The sequence below is a fragment of the Chrysemys picta genome, chromosome 3 (genome assembly GCF_011386835.1).
Source record: "Chrysemys picta bellii isolate R12L10 chromosome 3, ASM1138683v2, whole genome shotgun sequence".
In the NCBI taxonomy this organism is placed as follows: domain Eukaryota; kingdom Metazoa; phylum Chordata; order Testudines; family Emydidae; genus Chrysemys; species Chrysemys picta.
In genome coordinates this window covers 111,561,543-111,580,907 of record NC_088793.1, presented here as the reverse complement: position 1 = coordinate 111,580,907, position 19,365 = coordinate 111,561,543, and positions in this window count along the sequence as shown.

Genomic DNA, 19,365 nt, shown 5'->3' with positions numbered 1-19,365 from the left:
TGTGCTTTTGACAGGTTCTCTTGGCAGTGTAGGAGGATATTCTACAATTCTAAAAATAGCTTCTATTTTCACAGACATTTTGGGATGTTTCTGTAAGTTCTCACTACAGAAGATGGCCCCAGATCCCACATGGTAAAAGTCAATCTGACAGATAGTATATAATAATCCTTCTTTATTAGACTAGAGCAAGATATTCTCTTCACCTCACCTCCCAAACAAGGAGCAAGAAAATAAAATCAGATCCAAGATAAAACAACATAGCCTAGAAACCACAACAGAGAATAGCATTACCTCATGTCGGGGGCTCTGTGTCCCTCTATGCCACATGAACAATTTCAGATGAGATAAAGTAACAAGCAGCACTCATTGATTATAGAGCTAATATTCAATGTTACTACCATGAAAACAGAAATAAGGATGAAGAATAACAGAAGTGTAAATAATTATTTACAAAATAAAAACAAGGGGTGAGCAGAGTGCTAGAGAATGGCACAATATTTATTGTAGATGTTTTGCTGATTTATCAATATTGCCAAAGTTTAATTAATTTTAGAGAGGGACTGGAAGCTATCCAGTTACATAGAAATGTTGGGCTACATTGTGGCACACGTCTCCTTTTTTGCTTCTGTGTCAGGACAAGGGGAACTTAAAGCTTCCTAAATGGACATCAGAGGATTCCCCTGAGGCAGAGCTATTCTCCTGTCCCACCACCATTCTACTTTAGGGGGCATGTTAAAGTACATGGCCAGCGCACAGTGTACTCAAGTGACCGTGCCCATCTGCAAGTCCTTAAAGAGGCTGTTACAAGTCAGCAAAAGATAGAGCAGCCCTATGGCTATTTTAAATTTCACCAGAGGCTAAACTGTTCCTTCAGATTTTTGATCAGGAGGCAGAAAGGTTCAGTGAGACCACCTTTACCTCCTGCCCCTTCAGTGTGCTGAGAGTACCTCTGGAACAACTGAAGACTGGCCTCTTAAGTAAGCACAAACACTGCAACCAGGGCTGGCTCCAGCTTTTTTGTCGCCCTAAGCGGTGGAAAAAAAAAAAGAGAAAAAAAAAACCCAGATTGAGCTGCTGCCGCAGAGGAAGAGAGGGAATGAAGGACTAGCTACCGAATTGCTGCGGCATACCTGGACGTGCCGCCCCAATAACGGACGGAGTGCTGCCCTTTTCTATTGGCCGCCCCAGGCACCTGCTTCCTTCGCTGGTGGATGGAGCCGGCCCTGACTGCAACCTTTTATGGTAGCACTTATAACAAAAGACTGGGAGTACTTGGACATATTAATTTGATTTCTTTACATCAAAACAGCTCAAACATTCTGTTTAGTAAGGACTGGGAGACTTAATATCACCATTGATTTACAGTGACACAGTGTACTATACATAAAACAATACTGGTCACATTCTGTCTACAGGCAGGGTCACTGAAAAAGCAGTTTGAGCACTGCCAGCAATTGCAGACAGGAGAACACTTTGCAAAGTGCCAGTTCAGTGCAGAAAAAGAGTGGCCATATCATAGCATTTTACACTTTGTTTATGAAGCCCCTTTTTGTAGCCTTTTCGGACAGTGATATACTCTGGATTGCGTGCCAAATCAAACTAACTATATACACACAGGAAAGAGTAAACCTTATAATATTTGCAATAGAGCACTTCACGCTGTATCTGGTGATGGTGGTGGTAGTAGCCACAGCAGCATTGTAGGAGAAAAAGGAAAAGACACAACCTTGAACCTTTTTAGTCTTCAATAGAAAATGATAGCCTTCTTCAACTGAGGTTTAAATAGCCCAAAGTGTGGAATTTCCTGGTAGTCAGAGGCAATTGTGAGTACTCATACAATTTCTAGCCTACTTATGTAAGGATAAGACCTTTGTCTGCAGCCATATTGTAAGGCCTAAAGCCTTCGTCTGCAGCCAGATTAAAAGAGCAGCCGAGCAGCAGCCATTGGCTAAGAAGCAGGAAGTCACATCCTCACATTCCATCTAAATGACATTAAAACAATGTAATATCAGGCTGTTAAGAAGGAGACCCCGTCCTAATAACACACACTGTCACCAGATACAGAAACAGATCTTAAGATGGTTAAAGAAAACTTAGTTTGACATCATTCTGTCTGCCAAGAAATCACTTATCAATAGTTGTGGTTGTGAAACCCTCATTTCTTTATTGTTTTGTCATTATGGTCCCCACTTCCCTATTGTTTATTTGTATGGTCTCTGTACGGTTCTTTAATTGTTTCTGTCTGCTACATAATTAATGTTGGTAGGTGTAAATTAATACAGGTAGTGGGATATAATTGGTTAGAGAATTATGTTACAATATGTTAGGATTGATTAGATAGATTTCAGATGTACCTGTTTCTGACCGGCCATCAAAAAAAGTTCATCTGTTTTATTGGGAGTGGTGAGCATATGTGTAGCGTGTGCAGTCTGGTTATGGTGATTGTTAATAAATAGAGGTTATGTAGTATATTACTGTGCAAGGCTCCTTCACTGGTAAAAGGTCCTGCAAACCTGCAGTAGTAGTATACACCCGGAGCCCTACATATTGGGTACAGATGGCCCTGAGCCCTATGGATTGGGTAAGGGGTAGGTGCTTTTCATCTGGAGCCCTATGGACTGGGAAAAGGTGGGGTGCCCTAATGTGTGTAGGTTACACTCGAGACCTCAATTCTTTCTCTTTTGGGTTAATATTCGCCACTCACTAGAACTGTCAGCATCTTGCTATCAATTAGTGTAATAAACCAGTGGGAATTTTCTGAGGTTAAGGCTAAGAAGCCTAATCTCTGGCAGCTGTGAGGCTTTTGTCTGCTTGAGACAGGTTTTTATTCCCACCTTCCTTTGGCTTGCTAGAAACTGTACTAAATCTACCCACTCATCTTTGTCAACATTTAAAAAAAATCCTGGGACAATTCTTCAAATTTGGTGGGAGATCCAGTGAAAGCTAATGTTGTGCCAATATTTAAAACGTGTAAATGGGATTGTAGGGATATTAAAGAAGGTACTAACAGTGATTCCCCCAAGTGACAGTGACCCCCTCATAACTTGTCCCCCACACTTTAAAATCCAAATTTCACCAAGTACAAAAAAATCTCTTGGGTCTTCTGTTAAAACTTGTAAGCTACTGTCTGTAGAAACCATTGATTACATCTATCCTTTGAAAGATACTTTATTATTATGTAAAACTTACAAACAAGTTAATTGACTTTGTTCTTGAAGTAATTGATACAATGTAAACAAACACTATAAGCTGTTAAGTGATTTTCACTTCATTCAAGGGCTCCTAGGACAGACCACTACCCTCTGTGATTAAAGGGCCGGGAGTCTCAAATGAATTAGCACACACCCTGAAAGTGGTGGAGACAGTAAATTAAAATATGGTTAAGATATGAAATGTATGTTGATGAATGCTTGATGTACATAAATGGTTAGGGAGGTGCCAGCCTAGAAAGGGAGTATCCATCGGCTGAAGAATGTGTCAAGTAGGACCACCAGACAACCCCCTGAGGGTAAACTGGGATCCACCCCATCACCTGGAAGGATGAGAAACACAAACTTTGGACAGTGTGAAGCCACCAGGAATGTGCCACTTTGGACAGGAATGTGCCATCTGCTGATTAAGTCAGCAACAGCAGGATAAAACAGTTCCCATAGACTAACATAGGAATTAATTCCTATAAGAATGGACTCTAAAGACTGATGACTTTGAGTCTCTGGTTCTGCTGCCAGCCTCCAGGAGCATCAGACGCACCTGACACAGACTCGGCTCCATCCTCATGACCAAGATACCTGGCCAGTAACTTGGCATGAGCAACTTCTAGGCTGGTAACTATAACACCTATACAGAACTTGAATGAATGATTGTGTGAATGAACCTCTTTCTCTCTCTCTCTCTCTCTCTATATATTTATATATGTGTGTGTGTGTATAAGAAATAAGTAGTCAAACAACGTTGTTTACTTTTATCTTTTACTTTATCAGTATATTTACAATAAATGTGGCATCTTTGCCTTATCCCTCTTAATAAGATCCTGCTGGTTTTTATTCTATTGGTATAACATTTTGGTGGAGAATTGCGAAAGGGGGAATATTGGTAAAATGCCTCAGTTATTGTAAACATTGATGTGCACACAGCCGGCTCTATAGAGAGCGGTTCTATTTTTGGTTAACCAAAGCCTACTGACCTCCGGAGGGTAGAGGCTTCATATCCCTCTTAATAAGATCCTGCTGGTTTTTATTCTATTGGTATAACAGGATGACCTGGAAAATTCCAGGCCTGTCAACTTGACATCAATCCTGGGAAAGATAATGGAGTGGGTGATACAGGACTTGATTAATAAAGTACTAAAGGAAAGTGTAATTAATGCAAATCAATGTGGGTTTATGGAAAATAGATCTTGTCAAACTAGCTTGGTTTTTTTTTTTGGATGAGACTGCAAGCTTGATTGATAAAAGTATTAATGTTGACGTAATATATCTGGACTTCTGTAATGCGTTCCACTTGGTACCACATAACATTTTGATTAAAAAACTAGAATGATATCAAATTAACATGGCACACATTAAATGAATTAAAAACTGGCTTATTGATAGCTCTCAAAATGTAATAGTAAATGGGGAATTGTCATAAAGTAAGGGTGTTTCCAGTAGGTCTGGTAGGGATCGGTTCTTGGCCCTGCACTATATTTAGCATTTTTAATCAATGATCTGGAGGAAAACCTAAAATCATCACTGCTAAAGTTTGCAGATGACACACAAATTGGGGGACTGGTAAATAACAATGGGAATAGGTCACTGATTCAGGGTGAGCTGGATCGTTTGGTAAACAATATGCATATGAATATAGCTAAATGTAAATGCATCTAGGAACAAAGAAAGTAGGCCATACTTACAGGATAGGAGACTTTATCCTGAGAAGCAGTGCCTGAAAAAGATTTGGGGATGGGGGTGGATAATCAGCTGAATATGAGCTCCCAGTGTGATGCAGTGGCCAAAAGAGCTAATGCGATCCTGGGATGCATAAACAGGAGACTCTTAAATAGGAATAGAGAAGTTATTTTACCTCTGAATTTGGAATTGATGTGACCACTGCTGGAATACTGTTTCCAGTTCTGGTGCCCACAATTCAAGAAGGATGTTAATAAATTGGAGAGGGTTTAGAGAAGAGCCATAAGAATGATTAAAGGATTAGAAAACATGCCTTTAGTGATAGACTCAAGGAGCTCAATCTATTTAGTTTAACAAAGACAAGTTAATGGGTGACTTGATTACAGTCTATAAGTATCTACATGAGGAACAAATATTCACTAATGGGTTCTTCAAACTAGTAAAGAAACATGATATAACATGATTCAAGGGCTGGAAGTTGAAGCTAGACAAATTCAGACTGGAAATAAGGCATAAACTTTTGACAGTGAGGATAATTAACCATTGGAACAATTTACCGAGGGTCATAGTGGATTCTCCATAACTGACCATTTTTAAATGAAGATTGAATGTTTCTCTAATAGATAGGCTCTCAGAATTATTTTGGAGAAATGGACCTGTGTTTTACAGGTCAGGCTAGATGACCACAGTGGTCCCTTCTGGTCTTGGAATCTATGAATCCTGATGAATTTTGGATTCTTTTAACTTCTTAATTATTTAACTTATTTATTTTTGTTTAAATAAATAAAAAGACTCCTATCCATAACACAACATTGAAAACACAGTTAATTGTATGAGTTTTAAAAGGTTTCATGCTTAGACAAATATCTAGAGTTTTGGATGCTTATTCTACCATATGGAAGCCCTCACAAGTTCTCATGATCATCTGTCCGCAAAACACTTCTGTCCTTTAGAAAGAGAGGAGAGTGTGTGGGAGCCCAGCTGGCTACTCCCCATGTTATCTTCAGGGGGAAAAGCAAGCCTTATCCTTCCTTACAGTATCTTTAGAAGGTATCTTTCTCCTTTTCGCTTCCCAGGGCATGGGTTATATGGCTTTTCCCAAACATCCATCAGAGCTGAGAGCTTGTCAATTTTGTTATCTCCTGTCTAAGGGGGAATGTGTGGCTGAATGCACCCCCTACACGCCACTGTAATGATCTTTGTACAGAATATGCCTTGTGAGGTAGCATTTGAAAACTAATAACTCACTGGTCAATAATATCACGATGAAATGTGTACAGCAACATTATATGTACAGTTATGAATATAAGCTGAAATCATGACTGAAATGTGTTTACCAGACCTCTTCCTCAAAGACAAAGGACAAGCTAAAGCCTCTAGTTAGGTGTCAATAAAGTTGATATGCAATTGCCCGTCAAGTGGCCATTCTGTGGCAACATAAGGGGGGCAGGAATAGATCGATCTAGATTTTAGCAAGCAACAACATGAAACCTCTTTTACCATGAGACTCCATGTCGCCATCCTCACGGCAGGAAGGAACTTTATCTTGGGGTGACCCTCAGGAAAATGCATTTCAAAGGGTGACTGGACTATAAAAGAGAGGGCAAAACCACCCAAGGTTTTCTCACCCTATCTCTGTCACTCTCTTTCATCTAAGAAGACAAAGAAACCAGCCTTTGGATCCTGATGTGAAAATTTTGTCAGCAATGTTGCTGGAGACTTGTGGTAAGCATTTTATCTTGAATTGAGTCTAGTTTGTTAAGTTTAGTTACTAGAAAGCATTTTATCTTTTTTTCTTTTGTAACCATTTCTGACTTTAATAGCTTATACTTGTACTCACTTTAAATCATTATAGTTAAATAAACTTGTTTTATTCTTTAATCAAAAGTAATTAAGTCTTGTGTTTAAACTAAATTGTTTGGTAGCTCCAGTTAAAGTAGCAAACAATTGTATATTGACCCCTTATAGGCAATAGCCCTCTAATTAGCTGAACAGTCCAGGAGAGGTCTGGACAGTGCAGCACACGTGTTTTGGGAGTAAATCCAGGACTGGGAATGTATTGAGGTCACCTTGCAGGTTGTAACCAAGGCTGGTGGAAGCCAGAATGTGACTGGAGTGTTGCACGCAGGCTGCAGCTATACACAGACACTCAGGATGTGACTGAAATGCTGTTCAGCTGTTTGTGAGTGGCCCAGGTTGGGAGCTACAGCAGCAAAGCATTGTGAGGCACCCAAGGTTGCATGGTGGTGGTGACACAGCCCTTCACTAGTCTGAATTGCACCCTGGAATGTAATAGAATGTTTGGGGATTTCCCCCTCAGTATGCTCCTTTTTCTCATTCTCTTTTTATTCCTTTACCTCGTCTTCTTGTAACTATGTATGTCTGCAGTGCACCGTGTCGCATCCCCACCTCCTGTATTACTAACACTTGCAATTTCATTTTAAGTCTTGTGATATTTGGAGCTTAAGGGGTCTCATGAATTTCTGATTTCTGTCTTCAGCTATAGTGATGAGGGCAGTAAACGAACCTTTATGGAGTAGAATTTTGCCCTCATTCAAAATAACTGCCATCTCCCACTAAGGACAATGAGATAAAATCCCCAGATAGTCCTCAGCAAGATGGCCACTATTTCTCATTAACTTTTGTAGGTGAAAGTATGGGTGACCACATGCAAAGATAGATGCCCGATTGTTTCCAACTGGGCTGAAGCCAAGCTGCCTTTGGGAAAGATGGTGGCCTGATAGCTCCTTTCTTGAAGGACAAAAACCGGTGTGTTTTTCAATCTCAATTGAGTTAGCTTAACACAATAGAAAATCCCTGTCAAGACATGGGCTAACAATTGAAAAACACAACCTTTTTTGGTCAAGATAAGGCCTTATTCACTATGCAAGGGATGAAAAATTTAAAAGTGTTGAGAATAAGACTGTGAGGGCAAGAGAAAGAGGGGATGTGTTAGGAAAAAAAGACAGAAAAGTATAAGGAGTCAGTGGAATATGGAGGTAGCAGGAGGCAGATTTGGGGGGCGGTCAGGGAATGTGGCATGATAGAGAGGAAAATATGATAGTTAGGAGACTGTGGGAGAAAAGAGAGGGAAACCTGGAAGCAAATGAATATAAGAGGCAGATATGAGACAAAAGACCATGGTGAATCATGGAGGGAGAATGTGAGTAGGGCAGCTGCCTATCTTGTCTAGCAAGGGAGGGGTATAGAGAAGAACAGACTGGTAGCTCTCCACGGTGATGTACCCTCCAATCAGTGAACAGGGAGGCTATATTTGTGTGTGTTTGTAATGTTGAATTTTGACCCTGAGATGATCACACAGAAATTGGGGGTAGGTGCCTTCTCTCTGAAGATGAAAATAAAATAAAAGGAAAGCAAAAAACAATGTGATTTAATATTTTAGAAAGTCTCAGGATTTGGGGGGCCTCATTAGATTTTTTTTAATGTTAGAGGTTGGCATCTGTCTCCCTTATTTCCTTTTTATGAACTTCATCCCCTAAATCTTCCCCCCTTATTTCTCTATTCCCAGATCCAGTGTGGGCCTGATCTGACAGCACTGAAACTGAGGCCAGAGGAGCAGTACAAAGTGGCTGAGGTAGGAAGTGCAGCAGTCTCCTACCTGATAACCACTGTCATTAGCTGTGATCCACCTCATCACATAGTTCTCTATAAAACCCAGGTTATGTGACTTTCAAAGGTTTAGTATCGTTGAAAAATACTTTCCATGGTATGAGTGAAAAAGCCAAAAAATAAGCCTCAAAAATGTTTCATCTTTTTAAAAATTGTGTAGATATTACCTTCTGCTTTCTATATCTAATAGCTCTTCATAGCTTTTTCAAATTATTCTAAAATGTATGTAATTTCAGGCTCTCCAAAGATGATTAAACTTTCCAGGGAGAGAGAAGTAAGGCATAACTCAATATTTCAAGCACACATGAGGGGGGAAAAAAATCCCTGTTTTTATATATAATAAAAGACCACACTTGTGATGAGGACATACTTTTTTCTTTGAAACCAATGATATAACTGAGATACATTGATGATATTTTCATCCTCTAAACAGACAGCTTAAACTCCCTCATAGACTTCCACCCCAACTTCAACAATCATCATCCATCCACTAAATTCTCTCTGCAACTCTCCCACACTAGCATCAGCTTTCTGGATACCACAATTAACTTCAACAATGGAACCCTACAGACAACTATATACATGAAACCCACACCTACCTTCATAGATCCAGTAACCACCCCCAAACACGCCAAGAAAATCTATCTACAGCCAGGCACTCATGTACCACAGAATATGTTCTGAGGAGAAAGTCTGGGATATACACCTTAACACACTCAAAACTGCCTTCAACAAACAAGGACACTCCACCAGAGTAGCAGATTGCATCATGGAACGGGTCACCCAAAAACCCCGAGAGAACCTGCTTCAATGCAGAAATAAAACCCCTTTGACTGCATACTTCTAGTTTTCACTTGCCTCCCCACACTGGAACCTACATGGGACATCATCAAACAACTATAAACAATATTCGATGGGGAACCCCATCCTGATAGAAATTTTTCGTGAACCATCACTTCTGGCCTTCAAACAATCCCCCATCTCTTCAAGTTCATCATCAGAAGCAAGCTCCCCACACACCAAGACACACCAAAACAGCACCAGACCCTGCCAAAAGAACAGATGCAAAACCTGCAAACATATCTCCACTGTTACTGTGATCAACAACCCCTACAACATACCTTTGAAGATTCATGGATCCTACACACACCTATCACAACATGTGGTATACTTCACTCAGTGCACTAAATGCCCAATATTAACTATGAGGGTGAAACCAGACAATCACTACGCTCTCGAAGAAACTCACACAAGAAAATGATGAAAGACAAAAACACCCTATCACCTATGGGTGAACACTTTTCACAAAGCGATCATTCTATATTTGACCTATCGGTCCTCATCCTCAAAGGAAACCTGCACAATACTTTCAAAAAATGAGTCTGGGAGCTTAAATTCATAACTCTACTAGACACTAAAAATGATAGCGTGAACAGAGACACCGGATTTACGGTTTAGTGCAACAAACTGTAACCCACTAATCCCGCTCTTTTTGTCCTATGACTGCTGATGTGTTAATGGGCCACTCTACCTTGAATGGTTCATTAGAATATGTGCTAACTACCCATGTCAATCAATCTGTTCCACCTTGTATTTTGCTGTGACGCTCGGAGTACCTTTCCCAGACCCGAAGAAGAACTCTGTGTAGCTCGAAAGCTTGTTTCTCTCACCAACAGACGTTGGTCCAATAAAAGATATTAGCTCACCCACCTTGCCTCTCTGATATCCTGGGACTGACACAGATACAGCTACACCACATACGAGCTTTTGAGTGTCACAGCTAAGTACAAGGTGGAACAGATTGTTTAGCATAAGGAGTTAGGATATGTGTTTAGGGACTATTCAAGCTGAAGTCGGCAGTTAACACCTCTGCAGTCATATGACAAAGAGGGAGTTAGTGGGTTACAGCTTGTTGTTGCAGCTCTCTAACACCACATTCTACAGGCCATTACCCTCTGATCCCACTGAGGGTTACCAAAAGAAACTACACCATTTGCTTAAGAAACTTCCTGAAAAAGCACAAGAACAAATCTGCACAGACACACCCCTAGAACCCTGACCAGGGGTATTCTATCTGCTACCCAAGATCCATAAAACTGGCAATCCTGGATGCCCTATCATCTCAGGCATTGGCACCCTGTTAGCAGGACTGTCTGGCTATGTAGACTCTCTCCTCAGGCCCTACGCTACCAGCACTCCTAGCTATCTTTGAGACACTACTGACTTCCTGAGGAAACTACAATCCATTGGTGATCTTCCAGAAAACACCATCCTGGCCACTATGGATGTAGAAGCCCTCTACACCAACATGCCACACAAAGATGGACTACAAGCCGTCAGGAATAGTATCCCGATAATGTCATGGCAAACCTGGTAGCTGAACTTTGTGACTTTGTCCTCACCCACAACTATTTCACATTTGGGGACAAAGTATACCTTCAAGTCAGCGGCACTGCTATGGCTACCTGCATGGCCCCACAGTATGCCAACATTTTTATGGCTGACTTAGAACGCTTCCTCAGTTCTCGTCCCCTAACACCCCTCCTCTACTTGCCCTACATTGATGACATCTTCAACATCTGGACCCATGGAAAAGAAGCCCTTGAGGAATTCCACCATGATTTCAACAATTTCCATCCCACCATCAACCTCTGCCTGGACCAGCCCACACAAGAGATCCACTTCCTGAACACTACAGTGCTAATAAGCGATGGTCACATAAACATCACTCTATACCAGAAACCTACTGACCGCTATACTTACCTATATGCCTCCAGCTTTCATCCAGACCACACCACACGATTCATTGTCTACAGCCAAGCTCTGAAATATAACTGCATTTGCTCCAACCCCTCAGACAGAGACAAACACCTACAAGATCTCTATCAAGCATTCTTACAACTACAATACCCACCTGCTGACGTGAAGAAACAGATTGACAGAGACAGAAGAGTACCCAGAAGTCACCTACTACAGGACAGGCCCAACAAAGAAAGTAACAGCCCCCAACTAAAACCTCTCCAGTGCATCATCAAGGATCTACAACCTATCCTGAAGGACGATCCCTCACTCTCACAGATCTTGGGAGACAGGCCGGTCCTCACTTACAGACAGCCCCCCAACCTGAAGCAAATACTCAGCAGCAACTACACACCACACAACAAAAACACTAACCCAGGAACCTACCCTTGCAACAAATCCCGTTGCCAACATATCTATTCAGGGGACACCATCATAGGACCTAATCACATCAGCCACGCTATCAGAGGCTTGTTCACCTGCATCTCTACCAATGTGATATATGCCATCATATGCTCTCAATGCCCCTCTGCCGTGTACATTGGCCAAACCAGACAGTCTCTACGCAAAAGAATAAATGGACACAAATCAGACGTCAAGAATTATAACATTCAAAAACCAGTTAGAGAACACTTCAACCTCCTTGGTCACTATTACAGACCTAAACGTCGCAATTATTCAACAAAAAAACTTCAAAAATAGACTCCAACGAGAAACTACAGAACTGGAATTGATTTGGAAAATGGACACCATTAAATTAGGCTTGAATAAAGACTGGGAGTGGATGAGTCATTACACAAACTAAACTATTTCCCTATGCTAATTTTCCCCCTATTGTTACTCACCCCTTCTTGTCAACTGTTTGAAATGGGCCATCTTGATTATCACTACAAAAGTTTTTTTCTCCTGCTAATAGCCCACCTTAATCAATTAGTCTCATTAGAGTTGGTATGGCAACACCCATTTTTTTATGTTTTCTGTGTAAATATAAATATATCTTCCTATTGTATTTTCCATTGCATGCATCTGATGAAGTGGACTTTAGCCCACAAAAACTTATGCTCAAATAAATTTGTTAGTCTCTAAGGTGCCACAAGTACTTCTCGTTCTTTTAGCCTGTTGCAATGAGCTGTAAATCCAGTGTCTTTATCAAGTCCATGATTTTAATGTCTAGCAAAGTTATGAATTTAAGCTCCCTGACTTTCTTTTTGAAGGTGTTGTGCAGGTTTACTTTGAGGATGAGGGCTGAGAGGTCAAATATAGAGTGACGGTTTTGTGAAAAGAGTTTGTCCCAGGTGATGTGGTGGTTTTGTCTTTTATCCTTTTCCTGTGTGAGCTTATTTGGCAGTGTAGTGATTGTCTGGTTTCACCAATATAGTTGTTATTGGGACATTTAGTGCGCTGGATGAGGTACACCATATGTTGTGATAGGCATGTGTGGGAACCATGGATGTTGATAGGCCACTGGACGATTGAGGCGTTAAAGGAGCACTCAAAGAAGCAGTGGCGAAATAGCCACTGGGCCCACGGAGCCCAGGGCCAGGGTCCCTGGACAACTGGGAGCCCCCGGCTTCCACCTGGTGGGGAGGGTGGGGGAAGCTCCCGCGTCCCCATACCCCATCCCTGGGAGAAGCCCCCCGGCAGCGTCCCCGAACCCATCCCTGGCAGAAGCTGCAGGCAGCAGCACCCCGCTCCCCGTTCCCATCCTTGGCAGAAGCAGGGGCACAGGGGAAGTGCCCTCAGCAGCGTCCCCCCTTACTCCATCCCCAGGAGAAGCCACAGGATGGGGGAAGTCTCCCCGGAAAAAGCCGCTGGATGGGGGAAGCCCCCCCCACGTTTTCCCCCTGACCCTGTCCCCAGCAGGATGGGGGAAGTCCCCTGACCCGTCCCCAGCAGAGGAAGCCCCTAGTTCCATGACCCGTCCCTGGCAGAAACTGCAGGGCAGCAGGGGAAGCCCCTGTGACCGACCCACTCTCTGGCAGAAGTGCTGGGTGGGGCAGGAGAAGCCCCAGCGCCCTGACCCTGGTCCCCTGCAGAAGCACAGCACCTGGACCCCCGTGCAACCTTAAGACTGGAGGAGCTCTCACTCCCTGCTACAGCCCCGGGGCTGTGGTGCAAGGACAGAGCTTCTCTGCTCTTGGGGCGGCAGGGGCATGGGGGAGAAAGGAGCAAATGGGTTGTGGGACAGGCGGAATGGGGGGGGGACCCTGGGTGGAACACAGGCGGGGTCCGGGGGAAGAGGCAGAAAGGGGTGAGGCTATGGGCAGGGTCATAGACAGAAGGGGCGGAATGGGGACAGGACTGCAGGCGGAAGAGGTGGAGAGGGGCCCCCCACTTGCTCCATCCCAGGGCCCTGGGAAACCCTAATCTGCTTTGGCAAGGAAGACAAGCCGTTGAGGAGAAGCTAAATGAATTCTTTGCATCGGTCTTCACTACAGAGGATATGGGGGGAGATCCCCACACCTCAGCCATTCTTTTTAAGTGACAAATCTGAGGAACTGTCCCAGATTGAAATGTCAATAGAGGAGGTTTTGGAACAAATTGAGTAATTAAAGAGTAATAAATCACCAGGACTAGAGGCTATTCACCCAAGTTCTGAAGGAACTCAGATATGAAATTGCAGAACTATTAACTGTGGTATGTAACTTATTATTTAAATCAATCTCTGTACCAGATGACTAAAGGGTAGCTAAGCTAACACACATTTTTTTAAAAGGCTCTAGAGGTGATCCTGGCAATTACAGGCCAGTAAATCCAACTTCAGTATCAGTCAAATTGGTTGAAACTATAGTAAAGAACAGAATTATCAGATACACAGATAGACACAATATGTTGGGGAAGAATCAACATAGCTTTTGTAAAGGGAAATCATGCCTCTCCAATCTATCAGAATTCTTTGAGGTAGTCAACAAGCATGGAGAGGAGGGAAATCCAGTTGATATAGTGTACTTGGATTTTCAGAATGCCTTGGACAAGGTTCCTCACCAAAGGCTCTTGAGCAAAGTCAGCAATCATGGGATAGGAGGGAAGGTCATCTCATGGACCAGTAACTGGGTAAAAGATAGGAAACAAAGGGTAGGAATGAATGGTCAGTTATCACAATGTATAGAGGTGAATAGTGGGGTCCCCCAAAGATCTGTACTGAGACGTGTGCTGTTCAACATATTCACAAAAGATCTGGAAAATGAGGAGAATAGCAAAGTGGCAAAATTTGCAGGAGATACAAAATAAGTTATTTTGAAAAGTTAAATCTTTGCAGTCAGATTTGGACTTACACAGGGATCTCACTAAACTGGGTGACTAGGTGACAAAATGGCAGATGCAATTCAATGTTGATAAGTGCAAAGCAATGCACATTAGAAAAAATAATCCCAACCATACATACAAAATTATGGGGTCTAAATTAGCTATTATCATTCAAAAATAGCAATGTTCAAGTCATCATGGATAGCTCTCTGAAAACATCCAGTTAATATGCAGCAGCAGTCAAAACAAGCTAACAGAATGTTAGGAACCATTAGGAAAGGGAAAAATAATAAAACAAAAAATATCATAATGCCACTGTATAAATCCATGGTACAACCATGCCTTTAATACTGCATGCCTTTTTGGTTGTTCCTTGTCAAACAATATATATATTATAATTGGAAAAGGTAAGGAGAAGGACAACAAAAATGATTAGGGGTATGGAAAAGCTTCTGTATGAGTAAAGATTAAAATACTGGGACTGTATGGAATATGATAGAAGTGGAATATGATAGAAGTCTATAAAATTGTTAATGGTGTGGAGAAAGTGAATAAGGATGTGATATTTACTCCTTCACATAACACACAAACCAAGAGTCACCAAATGAGATTAACAGGCAGCAGTTTTAAAACAAACATAAGTAAGTACTTCGTGAAACAATGCACAGTCAACCTGTGGATATCTTTGCCAGGGATGTTGTGAAGGCCAAAAGTATAACTGTGTTCAAAAAGGAATTAGATAAGTTCCTGGAGGATAGATCCCTCAATGGCTAGTAGCCAATATGGTTGGGGATGCAACCCCATGCTCTGGGTGTCCCTAAACCGCTGTCTACCAGAAGCTGGGACTGGATGACAGGGGATGGATCACTTGATAATTGCCCTGTTCTGTTTATTCTCTCTGAAGCGTCTGGCACTGCTCGCTGACAGAGACGGGAGACTGGGCTAGATGGACCATTGGTCTGACTCAGGCCATTTTCATCTATGTATCATCATAGCAATGGAATTATGTCTGCAGGTTTTGCATCTGTTGTTATGGCAGGATCTGGTGCCACTTTTAGTTTGTATGTCCTGGTCTGTGGGAAGCTTTCTTCTGATGATGAGCTTGGGGAATCTGAGGGGTTGTTTGAAAGCCAGAAGAAGAGGCAGGGGAAAGATTTGTTTCCGGACCCGGTCCCCACTGAGTATGGATTGTAACTGTTTAATTATACCCTGTATGGACTCCAGTGTGGGGTGGTAGGTGACAACTAGTGGAGTTTTTTTCTCTGAGACATTCATCTTCTATAGTTCTTTAAAAATTAACTGTTCTTACACAGTTTTACTATTTAGAGAGTCAGAAACAGCTTATCCAGGCACGCAGTTCATCTCCCTGCCAGTGTTAGATTGTGCCTCACAGTTCATATTTATTGTTTTGTTCAGACATAGTTTTAAAACTCCCAGTAATGGAAATTCCACCAATTTCTTAGTAGATACCAGGGGCAGGAAGCTTTTCCCTGATACTCATACTAAATTTTCATTTTTGTAGTTTAGTGGTAATCTTAGTTGTTAAGTCTGACAAAGAAACCTCCGACTACTTTGATTATTGTGTCAATTTTCCTGGGAACTAATCACAAGTCTCCTTTTATGGAAAAATATATGAGCATAGATAGAGTAGAAGTTTACAAACAGGGTGTGTGCTCACTTTGCCTAGGTCCATTTTTGTAGCCTACAATATTGTTCACAGCTGCAAACAATGCTGCAAACATGAATTACATAAATTGCTGCTCTGTTGCCAAAAACAGAGTTCAGTACTTTGGTTACTTTATATCTTTTTATAAAAGCAAATAATCTCATTAAATTGAGTACTCTCTTCCAAGTGAGTAGTATGATAGAGCCGTAATTGTCTTCTCCATTATAAGTTTTGTATTTGATTGCTATAAGGTCTGTGTTCATAAAATGAATGCTATAATCATTAGATTACATTTAAGTCTCTGATTCAGCAAAGTACCTAAACATGTGCCTAATTTTAGCACTTCAGTAGGATTGCTCCAGGGGTGGGCAAACTATGGCCCAGGGGCCGCATCCAGCCCTCCAGATGTTTTAATCCGGCCCTCGAGCTCCTGCTGGGGAGCAGGGTCCGGGGCTTACCCCGCTCCGGTACTCCAGCTGGGGAGTGAGATCAGGGGCTTTCCCCACTCCGTGCAGCTCCTGGAAGCAGCAGCATGTCCCCCACTACGGCTCCTATGTGTAGGGGCAGCCAGGGGGCTCTGCATGCTGCCCCCGCCCCCAAGCGCTTTCCCCGCAGCTCCCATTAGCCGGGAACTACTGCCAATGGGAGCTGCAGGGGTGGTACCTATGCACAGGGCAGCTTGCAGAGCCACCTGGCCGCGCCTCCACGTAGAGCTGCAGTAGAGACATGCTGCTGCTTCTGGGAGCTGCTTGAGGTAGGCACCCCCCAGAGCCTGCACCCTGACCCCCTTCCGCGCCCCAACCCCCTGTCCCAGCCTTGATCCTCCTGCAACCCTCCGAACCTCTCGGTCCCAACCCAGACCACCCGCCTGCATTCCCAACCCCTCATCCCCAGCCCCACCGCATAGCCCTCACCCCCAGCTGGAGCCCTCAGCCCCCCAACCCCCTTGCCCCAGCCTGGAGCCCCTTCCTGCACCCTGAACTTCTCATTTCTGGCCCCATCCCAGAGCCCGCACCCCCAGCCGGAGCCCACAGCCCAACCCCCAATTTCGTGAGCACTCATGGCCCGCCATACAATTTCCATACCCAGATGTGGCCCTCGGGCCAAAAAGTTTGCCCACCCCTGGTTTACTCACACGCTCAAAATTAGATGTGCTTAAATACCTGGACTAGTAAGGGTCTAAAGCATCAACTACCAATAATCCAGATAATGAAGTGCAAGATAGGTGAGTACATTTTTGTTTTTTTATTTACATTCTGGTTTTTGAAACTTTAGGGCATGCGTGGGTCACATTTTCAAGCTTTTTTCTTGCAACCTGGGGTCTAAAAACTTGCTTTAAAAATGAAAGTTGGGATTCTCATTTTATTATGATTCCAGGAGCTAGAGTTTTAAACGCCAAATAATGTGATACTCATGGTAAAATCATGAGAGTTGGCAACATTGCAATCCAGTACCCTCCTTATGCTTACTCAAGTGCTTGAAAACATGAACAAAGAACATTAGAACATTACAACCAAGGAGACAATAGGAAAGTAGCACTAAAAAACCACATTAGGAGAATACTAAGATTGTAAAACCCTTTTCTCACGTTATTTAATTCACAAAATTAATCTTGGAGCTTTCCATACTTTTTCAATGGTAATAACAACAGTAGGTTCAATTCTGAAATCTTTATTCAGGCTTCAGTGGGAATTTTTGTCCAAGGACTGCAGGGATGGACCTATTGAAAACAAGAGGCATCTGTTCTGAAGGAGGTGATTGAAAATATGCTAAGAGGTACATTTGTGAAGTGACAATATACCATTGATCCAGTATAAATGATAGGTATCAGGGATACCCTACGTCCTATTCCCAAGAATCTATAAAACTTCAAGTGCTTTAGCACAACCAGCAGTGTCTTAAGAACACTATAGAAAGATTAAACTGCACCTTTGAGCCTGACCCTAGCCTTGATAAAGAGGGTGTGTCAGATATATTTAAACAGCCACTCCTTAAAACTAGAGTCAGTGGAAATTGTAGTGAACGAACAGGATTGACTTACCACATTTGTCATGCTTGCAAAAGAATTACAGTAATAATGCAAATATTGTCATAGATTTTCCCTTTCTCAGAAAAATATTTATTTCACTAATATAATAGATATAAGTATGACACCACATTGCTCATTATGGACCTGAACCAATGTCTTTGAAGTCAATGCAGTCTTTCCTTTAACTTCAATATGCATTGGCTCAGGCCCAACAAGAAGGCATAATGAAAGCATCTTAATTATTCAAAACAAGAATTCTGTGTTGTGTATAACTCTAAGAGACCAGTCCTTGCTTACAGACAGCCCCCAAACCTGAAGCAAATACTCAGCAGCAACCACACACCACACAACAAAAACACTGACTCAGGAACCTACCCTTGCAACAAAGCCCGTTGCCAACTCTGTCCACATATCTATTCAGGGGACCAGGGCCGGCTCCAGCATTTCTGCCGCCCCAAGCAAAAAATAAAAAAAGCTGCGATCGCGATTGGCAGCGGCAATTGAAAAAAAAAAAAAAGCTGCAATCGGCGGCGGCAGTTCAGTGGCAGGTCCTTCACTGCTAGAGGGAGTGAGGAACCTGCCACCCCCAAATTGCCGCAGGTGCCGCCCCTCTCCATTGGCTGCCCCAAGCACCTGCTTGTTAAGCTGGTGCCTGGAGCCGACCCTGCAGGGGACACTATCATAGGACTTAATCACATCAGTCACACTATCAGAGGCTCGTTCACCTGCACATCTACCAATGTGATATATGCCATCATGTGCCAGCAATGCCCCTCTGCCATGTACATTGGCCAAACCGGACAGTCTCTACGCAAAAGAATTAATGGGCACAAATCAGACATCAAGAATTAGAACATTCAAAAACCAGTTAGAGAACACTTCACTCTCTCTGGTCACTCGATTATTGACCTAAAAGTCACAATATTACAACAAAAAAACTTCAAAAATAGACTCCAACGAGAGACTGCTCAATTGGAATTAATTTTCAAACTTGACACCATTAAATTAGGCTTGACTAAAGACTGGGAGTGGATGGGTCATTACACAAAGTAAAACTATTTCCCCATGTTTATTTTTCCCCTCTACGGTTCTTCACACCTTCTTGTCAA